General features: G+C 45.4%; 1 protein-coding gene across 1 annotated transcript in view; it reads right to left on the reverse strand.

Moving 5' to 3' along the window:
* The window catches only part of LOC147747918 (rab GTPase-activating protein 1-like), a 1,062,456-nt gene extending 1,040,707 nt beyond the window's left edge, over positions 1-21,749 (reverse strand). The window contains exon 1 of the mRNA XM_086926396.1: positions 21,621-21,749. The gene's annotated coding sequence lies outside the window, so the exon portion shown is untranslated. The remainder of the gene's footprint in view (positions 1-21,620) is intronic.
* Between the last annotated feature and the right edge of the window lie 807 nt (positions 21,750-22,556).

Genomic DNA, 22,556 nt, shown 5'->3' on the forward strand with positions numbered 1-22,556 from the left:
GTGTCAAGATCCCTTGTCACTGCTTGTTCAAAGACCAACAACTCATGTGACATAGTTGCTAATGTAGGATAGAATCTGGATTTCCTACATAGTCTATCATCTCTATTTCCTTATCAGCAAAGAACACTTTCAATCTCACATTTTGAATGAACTCATAAATAAGCCTGGGCAAAGCACTACGCTATGCTGGCATAGTTAGCGAAGTTTGCGCTACTTCGCACTACGCGAATTGCACATAGCACAGTGCAAACACGAGTAGCGTAGCATAGTGCAGCGTCATTTTTCGCTTGCCCGCTGTCCTCAACGTTAAGTTGGCGACTGCGAGCAAGCAAGATGACATCCCCGTAAGATTTTCCTCATTCGCGATCAGCAACATCAAGTTGCCGATCGCGAGCGTGGAAAATAAACCTCATGGGGAGCTTCTCAACGCGGGGAGGTCAGGTTTCTCATTGCGAGTGGTCGCGTATGCTCGCGGCCACTCGCGATGAGAAACTACCAGCCGGGTTGAGAAAGCTGCTGCTCGAGTAAAAATCTACTTGAGCGGCAGAAAACGACCGCTTGCACTGTGCAAGATGCAGTTTGCACTGATTGCACAGTGCGGACAAGCATCCAGCACTGTGCAGTCAGTGCGAGCAGCATTTTGCACAGTGCACTACGCAGTTCCCGTAGATCGCGAAGTGCACTTCGCGTAGCTACACGTAGTGCTACTTCGCAAACTACGCACAGGGTTACTCATAAACCTCCCTTTTCAGGCAAATACCACTGCTGTTGGGGTTGGCACAAGTGTTAATGTCCAATAACATAAAACACAACTGTGTACCGCAGCGTGAAAGAGTATTTGAGAATGAAAGGAATAATATTTTGTCTTTGCAACTTGTGTTTGATCACTAACTGTGCATGTCACATCATTTCTCACTATCAGCTATTTAAGATCCCCCACCACTAGCCCCAGTAGTTTTCTGTATGCCTACTTTTCATTACACTCATGGTTAGTCACCTGACATGGAAGCACAGCAACCTGTATTCTCAACTCAAAATTGGGATTACTCTGCACCCATTACCATGGTGTCCCCTTCAAGGGCCAGTTCATTGGGACTCTTATCGAAGAATGCAAAAAGCAGTGGTCTAAAGCCTATAATTAGTACTACTCTGTTACTACTAAACATGGCTCCCTCTTTTAATGTCAGTTCATCAGTTATGAGTAAATACCCTTTCACATTGTCCTGTATGCTTTCTTTAGATCAGCCTGTGGGAATAGAGTTCTTAAATATAGGTATTCTAATTGAAGTAATGACCATCCAGCACTTCTATAAAATATCTTGGATACTTGGACATCCTCTTGTTAGCGAGAACATGCACCATCAGTCTGTGGTTGGTTTTAAAATCAAATATTCTTCACCACAGATTTTGGAGAAATGCATGATGTCAGACTGCATGTTGATGTCTTGCTCTCAAAGAAAGAATGATTCTTAACAGCCAAAGGAAAAACACAGCATGTAGGGGCAATTATACATTGTGCCTTAAAAGATGTAAGAGCTGTTGGAGATATCAAAAGGAGCCTTCAGGGAATGTCAGAGAAGGTCATGTGTACTGTCAAGATTATAAATATGATGAAGACCAAGAACACCACGCAGAGAGACTGCGATGGAGTACAAAAGATTATGATGTATAAAAAGAACTAAATGAGCACTGAAATCTGGAAGACAGGTATAAAAACCGATCCAAATGACTTGAAAAAATGGAAACAGCAAACGAGATCCTTGGATATAACCGGAGTTTGGAGGGGCAAGATTAAATGCCACCCCCTTTCGAAGGGCTAAAGTGTTCAGTCCTCTAAAAAATCTGGTAAACTCATATCATAAATGACAAATAAACAAGGAAATGAAAACATAATGCCTAATTGAGATGACAATCTACCAAGTTACTTATGGCTTGGTGATTAAATCAGAGAAGCTCTTAAACTTCATTTTTAAATCTACATCCTGCTTGACCGCTATAATGTTGGCCACGACAAGGCCAACCCTACGGTGCAAGGGTGAAAGAGATAGTCAACCACATACCTCTAGAGTAAGCCTTGTCAATTCCGTGGAACACTTCAGGCCCTATTGATACACTTACTTGTTGTTGTCTTTAGTTCGGTGCCCCTTCCTTAAACTTCGCCAAAGAGAGAACATGTGTGTCTGTAGCCCTTTAGAGTGGTACGCTCTTTGGAACGTCAACAAAATGCAATGCACAGAAAAGCTCCCTCAACTATTCTCCAGAAAAAATGTCATGATTTGAAAATACCGGAATCGGTTGAACACGTTACAAGGTCAATGAATTTCAAGATGGCTATTTTTAGCCATTATTTGAGGATGTGGGGTACATTACAGTGTATAATTCACATATTAATCATTTTAGCCCATTCCTACTCTTTCAACTTTCAAAACCTCTAAACCCTCCTCTCTGATCACCTTTTCATCAGTTTCATGCAGGTACTGTCCTTATCTTGAAATATCACATGTTCAAAGCAAAGAACACTTTATGACTGATGGGTGAGGACCTTTGCAATGTACTAGAGTACTGCTCAATTCTTATAACATTCTAAACAATACATTTACTTTTCATTGGCATGTTAAATTAATATGTTAAATTAAATAATAATGTGTGCAATTAAAAAAAGAGAGGGAGGATAGACTAAAAAACTATTGTAAAATGAATACCAACGAACGTGCTGATTATTGGCGAGCACAAAATGCCAAGCAAAGAAATTGTGTGTAAACCGGGCACCAAGCCAAAAGCCAACCTGCGTTGCAAGTACCCATTTGAGCACTGGAAATCAAACCGAAAGATGGAACGAAGGACCCTTGGTACTATGCTGATCAAAAGTATGTTTGCAGCAAGATTAACAAGCAGTGCCTATGCAGAAACAAATCAGCATAAAAAATAAAACAATCAGAATAAAGGGCTGAATCGTCTGGAGGAAACCATAGCGCTTTTACCTGCAAACTGCAGCCCCGAGCATGCAGGTTGCACCACTGCATGCAAGAAATGACAGCACCTCATGAGGACACTCAGCTAGCCGCTCAGAATGAATATCACCCTACATGTGGCTTCAGGTATGAATACAATACGGGGTCACCAGTATAGCTGGCTGCTGCAGCACTGCAGTGAACTATTACACTTAATCCTGCATATATGCTCTGCTAACATTCTCTGCACCTACCACTTACTGCCACCTCTGCTCTCTATAAAGTGAACTAAATGGCCAACAAGTGGATCATTTACAGAGTATATCATACAATTATTTATTTACTTATTTGCAAAGTTTTATATATCGCTAGCTAGACCCGGAGTTATCAGAGCACTTTACATGAGGATCAGGGAGTTACAGGTTCCATAATGACATAGACAAGTATAGACATAGGTGAAAGGAAGAAACATGAGATTACACAATAATGTGAGATTATTAGCGCGTACACACATCTTATGGGGAGTGAAGAGGTATTTACTTATGTTATTTAGATATCTTAAATAAATAGACATATGGAACAAATCTTTAGAATTAGCTAGAAAATAAGACTTAAACAGAACAAGAAAACAGAAAAGCAAAAAATAGACGTACAACAAAGAGAGCATTCAATTAAAGAGCTTTATAATAAACTGAAACACAAATAAATAGATTGTCATGGGGTACACAACCAGCACAGCTCACACATTTGTCATGTACCACTGATATATGCATGTGTCTAAAACAAAATATGACAATTGTATGACAATCCACGCTCATTAGTGACTGGTCATCAATGTTTCGGTGTCCGGTGTGTTAAATACATGTGTCCATCTTGAAAAATGCTTGGATTAAGGTTAATGTTAATGACCCCCTAGTAAGATATTTCAGTCTATAAGGAGATCACTGGATCAGACACAAAACAATACGACTGAGGAAGCGCTCAATTGTCTTTATGCATTTTGTTTGGTTTAGTCAAGAAAAAAAAGACTTTACTCGAGGATGGTGAATAAACAGAGCAGACCGAACACCATCTGTGCTTCTTTCAATCTAGTGGTAGCCAGTTTCTACAGACAGGGAAGCTCACATAGAGATCTATATTGTTTGAATACGCCTACTCTCACTTCACTGTATCTCGTGTGTCCAGGTTCTATACTTATTTCGAATGTATATCCCAGATCGGCATTTGATATTGTATATAAAAAACAAACAGGCTGCCAAATAATGGAATTTCCTCCCAGCAAATTTAAGAGCCACGGTCAACTGTATCCAGCCATCGCCCATAACAATTCCCTTCTCACAATTTGGTTATCACTTGCCTGTAATCTAGAACTATTCTAAACTTACTCAACCTTATATTTTCAGGTCACCAATAATCACACAAACACATCCAATCCTTCACTAGCATGTATATCTTCCTCCCTAGTGAGATCTTCCTGTCAACTAACTAATCACCCCACCAACTAGCTAGTCACCCCACCAATCATCTGCATAAGACTAAACTCAATAACCAAAAAACACTCAATTAACCACTATCCTTGGGTTCCTGAGTAGTATGCTACTCGCCATAAAGCACTTCACCACCTCATCATGGATAGTAAGTGCTGTACAAATGCAATTACAGGTGTAGCAAATATCCAGTCAACGACTCCGACACACTAACCCCTGCTGTTCACAAATTTGTCATTAAACCATTACAGCCACTACAAATCTGGCTGCTGATGGTCCCATACACCGGACGCATAAACTCTGAAGTTTTGGTGAACTGCTGCTTTGGGCAAGAGGGTGATCTGGCCTAGGTTAGTCCCGTTCTGTAGTGGCACAGACAAACTAAAAAGCTCTCTGGAAGGATTCCACCCACAGGAATTACAAGTGATGATATAAGAGTTGGCACAACTGCCTCAATCCAACACTCTTCTGTCGTTTCAGCAGCTGATGAAAAACCACAACTCTGAGACTACAATCGTTGTGTAATCCTACTGCAGATTAGAAATCTCAGAAGAAAAACTAATTTACTGCAGAACGTTTAAGATCCACTGCTAGAAAGCAATTAGATCAAGGATGCAGGGAACAAAATCTACTCTTGAAGTCGATTAGTAGCATTTTCCAAACCACCTTCCTTTAAAAAAATAAAAAAAAAAAATGCGAGCAGACCACATCTCATGACACAATCACTTATTTATCCATGCAACCACAATATCACTGCAGATTCATCCACTAGGAATGCCTAATAGACACAAATGTCGAATGAGTGTTATACAGGTAAAACAGAATAACCTAGCTAACACAAGGACGCAACGAGTTTTAATGGGTAAAAGGAATGTACATTCTAGATCTAGAACATGCCCAAACAACTAAAAAAGAAACAAGCACTGGTAAAGCTAATAAATCCAGTGGTGGCCGTTAGCCTACTGGCTTTATCAATGTCTGTTTTGTTTTGTCATGGGTTTTGTAAACTTTTGTTGTTATGCAAACTGAAGGGGCCTCACCAAAAATAAAAAATAAAGTATAAAAGTAAAAATATTACTAGGTCTTGCAAAGCACTGGTTGCCTTAGTAGTCCCTGGCGAGAACTACTTGGTATGCGGGTATGGTCTTGTAAAAGAGCAGAATGCTGTTACTCACAGCAAAGATAGCTGGTGGCTGAAGTGGGCTGACTCGCTGTATGCTTGCTTTAGCAGGCGGCAAAAAAATGTGAATTACAATAGGAACAGGCAAACGAATGAAGAGGGACGGCTGAAAGCCCCTTATAAGCAACAATACTTTATACATATAATTTTAGCAAAATAAAAAGGTCTTGGCAAAAGCAAGACCTATAAACAGAATAAGCATCATAAACAAACTGGCATAGATGGAACTAAAGTTCCATTTGGAAACTGGGTGGGAACTTTGAAACAAACGGGAAAAGGCAGTTGATAAATTATATTTAAACTGAGTACTCTGATATGCAAACACACCTTGGGTTCTGTAATGGCTTATAAAAAACTGCATGTAGCTACATCAGAACTGTCCAACATTTGTCCTTGAGAGGTTGATCTCTGTGAGAGTTTCAGTGAAGTATTGATTCCCGTGTAGGATCATTGTTCTGCACTGTATTACAGCATTACTAAAGCGCTTTCAGTACCTCCTGTCAAGGCTGCAAATCCCTCGCCAAGTGGGCAACTAGGTAGCACATGATCTTCCAATGCGTGTAAGGGGAAGGTGTTGATTGCTGTCTAATATAAAGTACAGAGTTTTCATGTTGAGCCTAAATGGCCAGAGAATGTCCTTTACACTTTCAGATTCAGTGTGTAGCAGCACTCTACAGATAAGGCAGTACGCAAAAATATGTGTGAAAGATAGCTTCACAGGCAGCGTCTATAAACTAGTATCATCTGAGGTCATCGCAGTTTTTGAAACCAGGTCTTTTTGGGTCATCTGAATACAACAGGTTCATACAATAAATAAAAAAATAAAAAAATAACAATCAGTATTCCTAATGGAGGCAAGTTAAAAGGTTTGATGGCAGAACAATTGAAGTTGGAGTTGATCCACCATGGGGCAGGGTCGGAGTCGGTCCTGGCACAAAAATAGCCATACTTTAATGCACTGGTGTACCACGAGTAAACCACTTTATAGTGTCACCCAGGAGCGTCAGAAACTGGTCCTGTGGGGAACAGTAACACCACCAGTAAACCACTTAATGGCGTCCACTCCGGAAAGGAAGACCCAACGCCATTAAGGTACATTTAGGCTACACTAGGATAATTACTACACACAGTGGTGAAATCCAATTTAACTGCATGCAATACACTTTTGGATGATGCAGAGGATAACCAAATGCATGCGAAATCAAGGGAGATGGCGAGAACTGTGAGTGGAGCAGCAGGACTTTGGCCATGGGCCCAGCGCAGTAATATCTGTCTCCGGCATTATCCATCATCAATCTGTTAACTGTTTCATTGCCGCCAGTTTTATTTTTTTGTAAAAAGATTTTTTATTATTTTCATCTTCCCTCAGAACTTCTTAAATGATAGTCATATACAAAGCCATTATACAAGTAACACATCAAATACTCACATTTCAATCAAGGTTACTCAATTATCCCCCCACCCTTCAACAATCCTAACCCCCCCCTCCCCTCTACCCCCACCCCCTGTCAGTGTGCCCATCCTATTCAGCTCTCAGTTTTGGAACCGCCCAACTGTCTTGTCTTCCAGCTGAACGATCAACACAAAACTTCCTAGAAAAGAACTGAGGCCAAAAAACTCCGCTGGTAAGAGATACGTTCCCTGGTGTCACCACTATAGTTCACTACTGTTACCATGCCTGGAATATGCAAGGTGGCTCTTCCTCATGCTACAACTTGGTACATCATCTCATGCCTTCCTCCCTATTAATTCATCAATACTGGCCCCTCAACCTGATCTACATCTTCCTCCCCTTCTTCAGCATCCACAGCAGGAGTCTGGAGTTCAGCCACCAAAGCCCCCCCCCCCCCCCCCCCCCCCCACGCCCTGGCCGCCTCTAGTGCCTTATCATTAGCAGTGCGCCTGGCCAACTGTAATCGAAGTGTCCCCTCGCTACTTGCCCAACTTTAAAAATGCGCTCTCCACCTCAGATAATTAGGCCCGGTCTTCGACTTCCAGTGCATGGTAAGCTCCTGTTTCGCCATAATTAACCCCAAGTCATAACATTTACTAGTAATCTTCGTGCGATGGGTATGTGGGAACCAAAGTAACAAGCAAGTCCCCATCTCTGCTTCTATCGTTCGTCCTGTCGCCTGATTCAAACATGCTATCACCTCTTCCCAGAAGCACCCCAACCCCGCACAAGACCAGAACATGTGACGGAAATAGGGCCCATCTGCATTACACCTGGGGCACTGCGATAGGGAGCCACCGAAATACTGTAGGATTTTAACCGGCGTCAAATAGGCCCCATGTAATGTGAAGAACTGAACCAATTGGAACCTGGAGTTTCGTGTACCCTTCCAGGCATGTCCCACCAGTTGAGGCCATGTCGTCTTGGGTATGAGCTTCCCAATATCCGCTTCCCACTTGCCTTTCAGAGCATCCAGGGGTGGCAATTGCTCGGTCGCCAAGCGCCCATATAGGCACGTGATAGCCTTAAACGTACCTGCTGCCATGACCACATACTGGCAACCCAGTGAGGTCGGAGGTTCCAATAGTCCCATCCTCCACTGCCGTTAAATCCCCGTTATTAGGGCAGCATGCAACAAATAATCTCCCAGCGGTATCCCAAAAGTATTCTGCAAGTCTTGGAAGGATAGCAGAGCCCCGTCTCTGTATAAATCTCCCAACATATGTACCCCGAGCTCCTCCCAAATAGCCAACGAGGACCAGTTCCCACCATGTGGAAGGGCGTGCACATGCCCAAAGGAATCTCCGGAGCATATGGGCGGGGAAACCCCGCTCGTTTTTGGCTCCGATTCCAGCTTAAGCGGAGTGTGCGTTCCTCAAGGGTGAGCTGATCGAGACTAATCTTCTGCTGGAGAACTATAAATGATAATACATGTCGGGGAATCACTCTACCTTGCGGTCCTTCTAGGCCTCTAAACTCCCAAGCCACCGCCTGCGTGAGCCACTGTTATGGCACCGCCAGGTAGTACCACTCAAAGTCCGGGACCGCCAGTCCCCCCTCTGCCCTAGGCCGCATCAGCGCGGGTAACGCAACCCACCTTCTACCCGATCCCCAGATGAACCCTGTAGACAAGGTTCTAAGCCTCCGAAAGACTGACGCCAGGACCCATACGGGTAGAGTGCGAAAAAAGTAGAGGAAACGTGGGAGTGCCACCATTTTCAACAGATTGCCCCCAGTTAAAAATAATTATTGTGGATATCCTGAAACTATGGCAGAGTTCAGCCTTTGTGGACCAAAGTTGGAGAAACCTTGACTTTGGCTTGCAAAAGGAGTGATGCATAACTTGGCATGCTGAGGAGATACCCTTTTCTCTATCTTGAAGATGTAGCATTCAACGTTAAATCAACGTTAAATGGACAGACCTATCATATGCAGTTTCAAGGGTTTGAAATACCCATTCAAGTGCAACCCTGAATGCAGTCTTTAGTATTTCATCGCACATCCAAAGACTCACCCTATTTGTGTTTCCTAAAGTATTATTTCCTTTTATATCTGTGCTCTAAGGTCTAGTAATGCCGTTTTATGGGCATAAAGTCTAGATAGACCAACTACATTAATAAATAATATGATCAGAACACGGAAGCCATGGTCTTCGATATGTACAAACAGATAATGTGACTTGACCTTAGATGGCTAAAAACAGTCGCAATACCAACCTTGAGGGATAGTCTTTGCGGCCCACTATATCAAGACACAGTCAAATTCCAAGGACACATTCACAAAAGTGACCAGAACACCATCAACTATAAAATATTAAAGGATCAAACGTACAACTACTTCCAAAGAGTTTCCTACTTGTAAAGGCTTTTGAAAGAAAAAGGGGGAAATACTGGGCGCTCTGCCTGTATTGACACTCGTTTGGTGTTAAGTTAGAAGTGGTGTTGGTGGTGCTGAAAAGCGAAGGGATGAGCCCTCAAACAATGTGTGAAGGATAACACACTCACAAACGTACAACAAATGCCTCTCGCACACACCCAGAGTGGAAACAAGTATAAAAGTTCTCCGTCTTAATAGACATGTAAAGAGCTAGTTGCAGCTGCCAGAGAAACACAATAGATATTCGTGGTGTGATCTTCGTTTAATGTTCATAACTGCCAGTCGACACGTGTTTCGTCTCGGGAATGTCAAATCCCGTGACTCATCAGGGCTGGAATGATACAAATAATCGACATGGGACGAACAGTAAAACAATGATAAATACAAATTTATGTTCATCGATCGTGACTTGGTGCGGATCCTGTGCTGTGGTGCAGTTTATCCCACGGCAAAACATAGGTGTCCAATGTCTTTACAAAAAGATTTCTTAAAGAAAGTGAATTGTGACAGTTCCGCGGTAGAGATTAAGCCAGAAACCCACATACCTATGTAGGTAGTAGCGTGTAAGTGGAAATGTATACATTGTGGAATGGCATGCCATTCGTATTCTCGCCGAACATGTTTAACGTGCCTAGTGCCAAGTAGCGGATATGAAGAGGATAAAGGAAAGATTCAGCAGAGTTCAATAAAATGATCTAGAAATTATTAGACAGCTGCACACCCTCTTATGTTCACCTATGAAGTTCACACTTGAGCTCTCATTATGAGCGCAGAGGATTTTGGTGCAGGGATACCCGAGGTCCAGGATTCACAATTCCAGCCAGAATCCAGGCACCAAAAATTGGCTGATAAGTTTTCTCCATTGAATGGCCCTGGAAAAGCCTGGTTGTTTTGTGTGGTTTTCCAGCTTCTTCTTTGGAGAAACTCCAGGTGGGATACTTCCACTCATAATGAGGGTCTTAGAAAGGGAAGCACTGAAACGTAAAATAAAAAAATCATCATATCACTTAGGGGATATGTTACACGTTACCTGCATTTGTAATGCATACTGCTATCAAGTGTATGGTCTTGTGACACATTTCTTTCGAGTCTGGGCACTCCATACAATTCTGGGGTGCTTACTGACGATCAAGGGGGCCTTTAGGAAATGCGCTTGTTTAGATAAAGAAATTATTGTTCAATTTATTAATAGGTTACAATGCATAGTGACCTGTTAGGTTGTGTAAAAATATGTCATGGATACTTTGTGGAGTGTTACGTGCTAGCATGTGACTTCCAAATTAATTAACTGTTAATTTCATAGAACACATTGAAAAACGTCTTCCTTCTTGCTAGAAATACAAGACTTATGATATATTTGACTATAGTCAGAAATGCAAACCACAGACAAACGTTCAACTAACGACAGCAGTCTGCTTGCAAAATAAACCGGGCAACAGAACAGTCCAACAAAAACTGGACGATTTAGAAATAAAAAATGATGATGCGTAAAACTGAAACAAAAAGAAAAGCTATTAGAACAAACCAAACCATGGATCAAAAACAAAGGCCGAAACAGAACTGGAAACCCAGAAAAGACGAAAAAAATTAACTAAAAACTAGGGAAGGCAGCCAAAGAACAAACTGGAAATCCAGAGATACAACACAGAAGAAAGTTATATACAGTACAATAAAAAACTAGGACGCACCAATTGCTGACTCAAACAATCTCTAATGCTGATCTGTTGGCACACAGCAGATAAAAAGCAGAATAAGCCTACAGCATACAGTGAAAATTCAAAGGCAGGAGAGTTCTGCTAACACGACCTTTCTCAAATATGGGAAGTAAATGCAGACTCTCTCATTCAACAAGCTAAGAGAAAGCATTCTAGCCTATGAAGGAAGTTCCGTGAACCATAAACTAGAAACAAATATACCTGGGCTGCTGTGGGGTCAACATTCACAACATGACACAAAAAACAGTTTATAACCAGACAGGAAGAAATACTGCCTCTAAACCGAAAATTTACAACTTACACGATCGTAAACTGATGAAATAGGTTATGTACTTTTAAACCAATAAATGTTATGTATACATGTATTGTTTATTACCATTGCTGAGTGTGCAAAGGTCAGCGTCTCATGAGAGCCAAAGCGTACACGGGTCATGATGGCCCTACCCTCCATCAAGAACGGTAACTGCATATTGTACTTTGCGGTTCTGCATAAGGTAGAGAACCATCACTACATCATGCAGATCCATCAGGGATCGTACATCATGGAGAGGATGTAGCCTTATGGCTAGTAACTGGTGTTCATGTAAAGCGCTCCAATACCCTAGGGTCGAGTTTGTGCTATATAAATCTGCAAAAAATAAATCAAGGCATTACAATAAAATGTACCCATTTGCACCTGGAGGGCCGGGATCAACCCGAGGGATTAAATAAAGGTGTTGCGGCCAGAGCACGTAACCGCCATATACGTGTGTGCTGCGTAGTTTATTGTGGGCCCCAAGTACAAGTCTGTCAATGGGCCTAGGTGGCCTAGCATGCCACATTCAGACTGGCGACAAGGCGGCGATCCTGCAAATGCGTGCCCCAGGTATCAGGAGACGCATACCTTGCTGATGAGATGCCCGCTGTCAGAGTGCGGCCATAGTTGGTGCCAGTTCTGGAGGTCTGGTACGTCCCCATCCTGCATTCTACCGGCTCCAGTACTCCATAACAGGTGTGCAGTGACCATAGGGCCTGATTCGAGAGCAGGCGAGGCCCTGCACAGAGCTGTACATACTATCAGCAGTGTCAACCCAGGCATGTATAAGCGCAAGGACTGAGGTGCATGCGTGGCCCTGTGTTGCTGTCAGCATCAAGCATGTGGTGTGTGTGGCCTTCAGCATCATGTACATGGTGTGTGTGGCATTCAGCATCAAGCAAGTGGTGTGCAGACAGTAGTCGTGCGACCTCTTGTGGGATAGTGTAAATTCAAGGCGCACTGGGCGGAGAAGCTGTCCCAACATTCCGCATCACTGAATAAGCGCCAATGGCCCCAAGCTAAGAGGGAGGTAGAAAGATTTATGAGGACTCTCAACAAGGCACTGTGGATCAGATTGGAGCAGGGGAGATTCTGGAGTGCTGCTTGCATCAATTTCTGAGAGCATAATGCCAAACACCACGACTGGATGTGCCCCAGAGTATTCATGATGAGGAGGCCCATTTGAGATCTTACCAGCACGCAGTGGGAGCCTGCTGCACTAGATATCCAAGCAGCCCAGGCAAAAAGAATGGCCAAAATGATGGAGACAGCGGAGATGGAGAACAGCAGAGCCCAACATCAAGGAATGCAACTTTGTTATGATCAAAAACCGCCACCAATGGTGGAAATTTCGTACTCCATTCGCGAAAGATGTATTGTATGTAGTGAGAGTTTGAGGGACCAAGATCACAATTAAAAGAGGAGGTGTGGAAGTATCGTTGAATGCTCATGGTTCAAGCCAGTTGGTAGATCCTACAACAGCCCGCCACAATGGCGCCAATGGATAGGATGCCTGCAGCATTATTTTGTGCGATGTGCGAGACAGATGGAGCAGTAAACAGACCCATGGTGATAAACTGTATGAACTATTTGAGAACTTACCCAATACGAGGGGTCAGACGATGACTTTGATGCGGCTATTAATGCTTTGATTAGACATTTTGACACAATTAAACCCTAATTATGAACGTTTCAAGTTATGCCAAGCCCACCAAGAGGAAGGCGAGTTTGTTGATGCCTTCTTTACAAGACTAAGTAAACTGGCAAGCACCTGTACGGGGATTGATGAGCTGGATGAGATCCGAGCACAGCTGATATATGGGTGTGGCTTGTCTACTCTTAGAAATCTGATTATGAGACAACCAGACCATCACATTGGATATCTTGATACTGGCTTGGTCACACGAGCTCGCAGACTCGAGGACCAGCGAGACTGAGTCTGCCCTAAACCACAGCACTTCAGCCACACCCATGTTCAGAGCAGTAAATGTTAAAGAGGAGCATGTGGAAGCAATCCAACGATGGCCAGGGTGACCCTGTGATACCAAGGGCCAAAACAAGAGTGACTGAGAAGAGCTGTGGAAATTGCGACCTTTCCAACCACTAGCTGAGGGGCAGCACAGCTCAAGGCAAACCCTGTTTGAAATGCGGATGCCCAAATCATTTTGCCAAAGTGTGTTGCAGTTCCAGTGGAAGGCAGATCGGTAACGCGAGAGGCCGATTGACTTTCTACATTTGATGGCTATACTTAGAAGAGGGAGGAAACTCCCAAACATCCGCAATCGGTGCTCAGAGGAGTACTTTTGAGGAGGATGGCGAGGAGGGTGCATTTACAATATTGTTTGTGGGATGCAACAATCAAAGGAGAAGACCCCACCCATGTACCAAGTGGACATTGGTGGTACTACCATCACACGCTCATCGACACCGGAGCATCAATGAATGTCATGGACTATGAGCAGCTCCTCAAACTAAACCCAAAGCCTGACATCACCCCAATGAAAGCTAAAATCTATAAATATGGGGGAACAGACCCCATACCTCTACAAGGATTCATAGAGGTGGAAGTGGCTCATGGGCCTAACAAGATGTGCTCCAAGGTTCATAGGACCAAAAACGGCACAGGAACCCTGCTGGGTTGTCATACGGCTTAGGATTTGGGCCTAGAGTTTTTCGCCAAACACATACATAAATCTAATGTTTAAGGATATTCTTTCAGAGTTTCCCGAACTGTTTGTGGGGGTTGGGATGCCTGAAAGGTGTCCAAGTCAAACTGCACATCAACACCTTTGTTAGGTCTGTGGCGCTTAAACACCGAAAGGGTGCCTTTTCATCACCACCCACGGGTGGAAAAAGAGCTGGAGCGACTGGAGCAGGCTGGAGTCATAGAAATGGGAACCATCTCCATGCCATGTGTATCACCGCTTGTCACTGTGCCGAAACACAAACAACCTGGCGCCATAAGGTCATGCGTGGATATGAGACTGCCTTACAAGGCTATTCGTAGAGACACGCACATCACCCCAACAATCGGCAAGATTGTGGCTCCCCTGAAAAGAGCCAAATGGTTTTCTATGATCTACCTCAACTCCGGATATCACCAATTGATACTGGAAGAGTCCAGCCGGTACATCACAACATTTTCCACCCATGTGGGGTTGCAAAGGTTCAAGCGCCTACGTTTTGCTAGTGTTGTCTGCAGGGGGAAGTCTTCCAGAACGCTATTTGTGAGGCACTCTCTGGCCTGTTTGAAGTAATCAATGTGAGCGATAACGTATTGATTTTTTCTGGCACTCTAGAGGAACTCCACAGCATATTGAGGGCCATCCTGCGGTGGCTGGTGGAACGGGGGCTGGCTCTTTACCACCAGAAGTGCTCCTTCTGCTCCAATGAGGCGGAATTTTTCGGGTACCAATTTCCCAAGGATGCCTTGCAGGTTGATCCGCAGAAGATCGAAGACGTCAGGACTGCTGTGGTTCCCTCAGAGGTATGCAGTTTTCTAGGGATGGCCTATTACTCCAGAAGGTTCAGCCGTAATTTGGCTACCCTTTCAGACCCCGACGAAAAAAGATATCTGTTGGAACTGGAATGACAAAGCAGCGCAAGCATTTAGAAATGTCAAGAAAGCACTCATTCATAATGCCACAATGGCATACTTCACTCCCACGAGGAAGACTGAACTAATTGTAGAAGCCAGCCCGGTAGGGAAAGGAGCAGTACTCGTGCAACTGAAAGACAATGAGGAGTGGGTAACTATTGCATATGCTAGCTGCGCCCTCACAGCTGTCAAAATCAGATATGCTCAAATAGAAAAAGAGACATTAGCGATCAGGTGGGCCTGCAAACACTTCCACCTGTATCTTTGTGGCCACCAATCCTCGTGAGAAGAGGTCGCTCCCCCACGCTCCCGGACCGCACTTCGCAGCGCTCGCTCTGGCTGCCTGGTATTTCACTGGGACTGCTTCACATTTGCCTGATTACTCAATCATTAATAGCGCGCTCTCATTTGCCTAACTTTAAATCGCTCTTTAATATTATTATTGTGCGCTAGCATTTGCCTCATTGAAGTGCTGAGTTGTTTTAACATTATTTGAGCGCGCGCATTTGCCCATTTGATTTGCTGAATATTTGGCCATTGACTGTGCGCTCGCATTTGCTTAATTGTTTTGTTGAACTGTTGCGTGCATTGTAGATCGGACTGGCCGCCTGATTTGGTATTTGTTTATAGTACACGGCCATTTTGTTTGTTGTGCCTCATAGCGAGGCTCCCCAGCACGTACCCGCCTCCCAGCTGCCCCTCCCTCCCACGGACTGCCTTCAGGCTGCCTCGCTGCCCACAGCTCTGCAACCTCCCTATCCTCGTGAGAAGAGGTCGCTCCCTCACGCTCCCTGACCGCACTTCGCAGCGCTCGCTCTGGCTGCCTGGTATTTCACTGTGACTGCTTCACATTTGCCTGATTACTCAATCATTAATAGCGCGCTCGCATTTGCCTAATTTTAAATCGCTCTTTAATATTATTATTGTGCGCTAGCATTTGCCTCATTGAAGTGCTGAGTTGTTTTAACATTATTTGAGCGCGCGCATTTTCCCATTTGATTTGCTGAATATTTGGCCATTGACTATGCGCTCGCATTTGCTTAATTGTTTTGTTGAACTGTTGCGTGCATTGTAGATCGGACCGGCCACCTGATTTGGTATTTATTTATAGTACACGGCCATTTTGTTTGTTGTGCCTCGTAGCGAGGCTCCCCAGCACGCACCCGCCTCCCAGCTGCCCCTCCCTCACCCCTCCCCCCCACTATCCATTTATGATAGATGCTCTTACGCGCAGCGTCCACACGCAGCGATCGCGCCCCATGCGCGCCGAAGGTGCGCCAAAGGTAAGCCCGTCTACGCCCGTCTACGCCCGTCCGCGCCTGGACCGCGCCCAGCGCCATACCCCCTGGTCCCCGCGGCTCCCAACCCTCTAGAATCACATATGATGCCGCTACTCTCCTCGCCCTCAACCCCGGACGTACACCACTATGCTGCGAAGCTACTCCAGGACGTACCCACGGCCCATTCGCCTGACTCTCCTGCAAGTTCAACTGCTTCAGGACCCTCACCAAACCCACTTCCTCCACACACAGCTCCGAACCCAACCGCCTGAAGTGCATCCTACTGAACACCCGCTCGGTCCACAGACATGCAACAGAACTCTGGGACCTAATCGACACTGCGTCACCTGACATTGCCTTCCTTACTGAAGCATGGATGAACACATCTTCTGCTCCCGACATCGCCATAGCCATACCGGACGCTTACAAGATTATTCGAAAAGACCGCACCAATCAAACAGGAGGAGGCATCGTCATCGTCCACAGAAACACCATCAAAATCACAACCAGCTCCGACGACAATCTTGCAACCGCCGAACATCTCCACTTTCAGATCCACACCGACCCCAGGACCACCCTTAGAGGCACCCTCATTTACAGGCCTCCAGGCACCCGCACTCAATTCAGCGATGACATCACGGACTTTGTCAGCCCGCACGCCCTCGCCTCCGAGAACTACATTCTTCTAGGAGACCTCAACTACCACCTTGAAAACATACTCGACAGCAACACCACCACCCTTCTGGACAACCTGGCCAATCTCGGACTCAAACAACTTGTTGACACCCCCACTCACACAGCCGGACACACGCTCGACCCTATCTTCACCTCCAGCAAGCACATCTCCTTCGATCGCACTACAGCTCTCCACTGGACGGATCACAGCTGTGTTCACTTCAGCTACAAAACCACCCTGACCCACAACCGTCCACAACCTTTTCCTCAGAGAAACTGGAACAAAATCACCACCAACCAACTCCTCACATCACTCAACCAAAACCCTCCCACCCTCTCAATGGACCCAGACCAAGCGGCCACCAACCTCAGGCAATGGATTACCCACAGTGCAGACGAATTAGCACCCCTGAAAAAGCACCAGTTGAAATCAGCCAGCAAAAAGGCTCCCTGGTTCAATGATGAACTTAAAAAATCCAAGAAGCTATGTCGCACCATGGAGAAGAATTGGAGAAAAAACCCAACCTCAGACAACTTGGCCTCCCTCAAGACAGCCACCCGCAAACACCACCAACTGATTTGATCCGCCAAGAAATCAGCATTCAAGGATCGTCTCGACAACAACACTCATAACAGCAAGGAACTCTTCAATATCATCAAAGAATTCACCAACCCCACCGCAGCATCCAACGACATCACTCCCTCCCAAGACCTCTGCGATGCGCTATCCTCCTTCTTCTACAACAAAATTGCCAACATCCACAACAGCTTCAAGAATTCTCCCAGCGATCAACCCGCCCCACCCCCTTCAGATCCTACTCCTCCAACTAACAACCTCAGTGCCTGGAACCCAATCACCACTGAAGACACCATTCGCCTCATGAACTCAATCCACTCTGGCTCGCCTTCTGACCCCTGTCCCCACCACATCTTCAACAAAGCTGACTCCATCATCGCACCCCAACTCCGTGATGTCATCAACTGCTCTTTCAACTCTGCCACCTTTCCAGAAAGCTGGAAACACGCCGAACTCAGCGCCCTTCTCAAAAAACCCACAGCAGACCCCTCAGAACTGAAAAACTACCGACCCATATCCCTCCTCCCTTTCCCGGCCAAAGTCATCGAGAAAGCCGTCAACAGCCAGCTCGCCGCCTTCCTTGAATCCAACAACTCCCTTGATCCATCTCAATCCGGGTTTCGAGCCAAACACAGCACCGAAACCGCCCTCATTGCAGCGACCGACGACATCCGAGCACTCCTGGACAACGGAGAAACAGTGGCCCTCATCCTACTCGACCTTTCCGCCGCTTTCGACACAGTCTGCCACAGCACCCTTATATATCGCCTCAGCAACATCGGCATACAAGGAAAAGCCTTGGACTGGATCATCTCATTCCTCGCTGGGAGAACTCAAAGAGTCCGACTTCCCCCATTCTACTCAGAGGCCACCGAAGTCATCTGCGGCGTACCTCAAGGATCCTCACTCAGTCCCACCCTCTTCAACGTCTACATGAGTCCTCTCGCCTCCATCGCGCGTCAACACAACCTCAACATCATCATCATCTCTTACGCCGATGACACCCAGCTAATCCTTTCCCTCAGCAAAGACCCCAACACAGCCAAAACCAATCTTCACGAAGGCATGAAAGAAGTAGCCGAATGGATGAAACAGAGACGCCTAAAACTCAACTCAGACAAAACGGAGGTGCTCATCCTAGGATCTTCCCCCTCAGCTTGGGACGACTCTTGGTGGCCTTTCGCTCTGGGCACAACACCCACACCCACAGACCATGCACGTAACCTTGGCTTCATTCTAGACTCCTCTCTCTCGATGTCCAGACAAGTCAACGCCGTCTCGTCCTCCTGCTTCAACGTCCTTCGCATTCTCAAAAAGATCTTCCGCTGGATCCCCCTCGAGACAAGAAAGACTGTCACCCATGCACTGGTCACGAGTCGACTGGATTATGGTAACACACTTTACGCCGGAATCACAACAAAATTACAGAAAAAACTCCAGCGCATCCAAAACGCATCAGCGAGACTCATATTAGACATCCCGCGCCAAGATCACATCACCGGACATCTAAAAGACCTCCACTGTCTTCCCGTCAACAAAAGAATTACTTTCCGCCTTCTCACCCACGCACACAAGGCCCTCTACAATCTAGGACCCGAATGCCTCAACACTCGACTGTCCTTCTACAAACCCACCCGCCAACTAAGATCGTCCAATCAAGCCCTCGCCGCAGTCCCGCGCATCCGGAAATCCACCATGGGTGGCAGATCCTTCTCCTTCCTGGCTGCCAAGACCTGGAACTCACTCCCCACCCACCTCCGCCTTACTCAGAACCACATCTCCTTCAGAAAAGAACTGAAAACCTGGCTATTCGACAAATAATGAACCCCTCCCTCTAGCTCCTTGAGACCCTCTGGGTGAGTAGTGCGCTTTACAAATGCCCGAACTTGAACTTGAAATCATTACTGACCATAAGCCCTTAGTACTGCTGTTTGGAAGATCAGCACAGATTGGTCCTCCGAGAATTGAAAGATGGGCTGTCCTGTTGCATCACTACAACTTTGAAGTAGTGTACCGACCTGGGATGAGGCAGTTGGGAAAACTTGGGAAGGAAAGTTCAGTAGGGGCGACAGAAATTAAGCTGCTGGAGGTGAACGTTAGACAACAGCATAAGACCATCCTGCACCCAGTGCCAGTGAATCCTCCAACAAGGTCAGCCATATCACCTGAGAGCCAACCCTCGACCCAGTCGGAAGCTGAAAGACTTTTTGTGTGGAGTTATTGCATAATGCACATGTCTCTCACAACTTACAGTATCATTTTGTGGTTTTCTACTTTTTCTTTTAAAGGTTAGAAGAGATGCAGTGAACCATCCAGGCATTACAATACAATGCACTCGGAGGACAGGACTCGGCTGAAGGAATTAAATAAAGATGCTACGGCCGCTTGTGGCCAAAGCACATAACCGCCATATGTGTGCACTGCGTAGTTTATTGGGGGCACCAAGTAAGGGTCTGTCATAGCCCTAAGTGGGCCTAGCTTGCCACCATTACACATATATGGTTTTACCATGCTGTTCTTTAATGTGGTCTAGTTCTAAAGATAGTTATTTAAGCAAACTCAGAGCACAATCTCATTTATTTATTATACGTTTATATCAACTCTTCAAATCAGGTGTAGTGCGACCTGCAGTAGTGTGGCAGATGCCTGGAAGGGGGTTCTTCTTGTAAAACAATGTGCTCTACCTAAACGGGTGAGTTCTGCTAGTAAACGAGGGTTGCCGATATTCTCCCATTAAATGTACAGCAGCAGTGCTAAGAAGCGCAGGTATTCATTACCGGACAGTGACTGCCCGTGTAAAGCATTGGCTAAAACAGAGCGGCGCCCATTCCTCAAAGAGCCTTTCTGTGCCGGAGGACATATGACTACTATACAGACTGAAGGGATGTGACCTACGCAAACAGCAGGTGCTGCTCCTGCGAGGCACGGTCAGGTTGTCTTCTGCTGCTGAAGGGGTGAACGCGGTCCTTGCAGCCTACAGGATAGCGTCTTGACCTATTTGCTTATCTTGTTATTTAAACTGCAAAGGGAGCTTGGTACAAGCGGGGGGGGAGGGTGTGGGGGAGGGGGGGGGGGCTTCTGCAGACAAGTGTGTCTAGTTTTGCCATTCTGCAAGAAGGTGATGCTCGCCCTCTGATATTAACTAAATCCTTATTGGGGGCTGTTCCTGCAGGATGGAGAATGCTGCTTCCGGGACAGAGTACATGATTTCCATAGCTGTTCCAGCTGAAGTTTCCTTTACTTCTCAGGGAAGTGCTTCGTTCTTGCAAAAAGGGGAGTTTAGCAGGATAGAGGTTTCCCATTAAGGTGTCACAGTCACGTAAATGAATGCTTTCTTTAAAATGGGAGTCTGCTTCATGCAGGAAGGTACCAGTAGTGCTCCTCTAATATAAGATGCTGTCTGATTACTGAAGGAGGCAGGCGTTGGTGCTGCTTTCAAAGGGTGCACGATTCTTCTCCTTGTGTAATATAACCGGTGCTCATGTAAAGCGCTGCAATCCGGGTCGAGTTCCCACTATACAAAACTGCAAAAAAGTAGGTCTGGTTCCTGCAGGAAGGCGCCTGGTGTCTAGAAGTATGTTGTGTTGTTCTCTGAGGATATCATGTTTCCATCATCCTGCAAAAGATCAGTGATGCTATTTTCTGAGTTTTCTGGTACCTGCAGATTACTTGCACTGCTGGACTTGCCCTGCTGTCAGAGGAAGGTGCCTGTTTCCCATAGTAAAGTGCCTGCCTGGTTCCTATAAGAGGGTGTGGTCCCTGAAGAAGTTGAGTTGTACTCTTTTCACAAGGCGCCTTGTCCCAAGTAAGGGGGTAGTTTTTGGGGGATGTATGGTCTCAAAATAGGAGTTTAATGGTATTGCTCACATAGGAGGGTGCCCTATTCCTGCAGAAAGTTTAGCTCCCACAGATGGGCGATTGCTTCCTGTAGGACTGTGTTTGTTTCTAAAAGGGGCATACTTCTAGCAGATTGGTTAATGTTTGGTATCTCTCACCCAGTCCAGCCCCGTTAACACATAATTGCATCACTTACCCACTCCCGCCTCATCGGCAGGGGGCGCTCGAGTGCTGCAGATACCCCGACCAGACAGCACTGCCGACAGTCCTGACTCTCCAGCCGTTCCCTACCTCAGCCTGCGGCGGCGCGCGCGGCCCAGGGCACGAGTACGCGCGAGGGAGGGGTGCCCATGACACATTGGATGATGCGCGTGCGCACCTTGTCAACATTAGCTGCCATCAACCCCCTAAGCCATCTTAAGGTCAGGCACTTTACCGCAGGAAGATGGAGAGATATAACTTTCGGGTTTTTTTTTATTTAATTTTGTCTAAAAGTGGCGGCCATTTTACTGTCAGGCAAACTCGTCCCATTCTTCCCAAAATAAAGGGTATGGTACCAAATTAGATGAGCTAAAGAAAATATTTATGAAGTTATGTGTAGATGCAACTGTGATTCAAAGATGAGCACCAGCCTTCTGTAACGAGCAGCCCTATATTTGTAAAGTCTTTAGGGAGGAGAAGGAGAAGTGTTGCAGGTGAAAATGGTGGACCGTTTGCAAAAGGAATGGTTCGAAACCAATCATTCTTATTGAAATTCAGTCCTTCCTACCCACGCGTTCTCCTATTACAATAGGTAAGCGTGTCAGCCATGTTGAAATAGCTTAATTATTGAAACACTTGCCGTCATGCCGTGGCAAAATGGGTTAAGATTTGGTCCTCGTGGGAGACATACAGAAACTAAAAAAAGGGGAAATTTTCATTGCTTTATAACCGACCTACATCACCCTGTGTCTATATAATTGTAAAAGTGTACCAATTACTGTTTAATAAAAAGAAGTAAAAAATATATATATTGGATTATTTGGTAATCCATTACCTTAATGTAAAAGTAAAAACACATATAAGATTATTTACATAACACATTCTGTTTTTAAAAAGAAAGATAAAATCATTACTGCAAATGAATGTAAAA

The sequence above is a fragment of the Lissotriton vulgaris genome, chromosome 1_1 (genome assembly GCF_964263255.1).
Source record: "Lissotriton vulgaris chromosome 1_1, aLisVul1.2, whole genome shotgun sequence".
NCBI lineage: Eukaryota > Metazoa > Chordata > Amphibia > Caudata > Salamandridae > Lissotriton > Lissotriton vulgaris.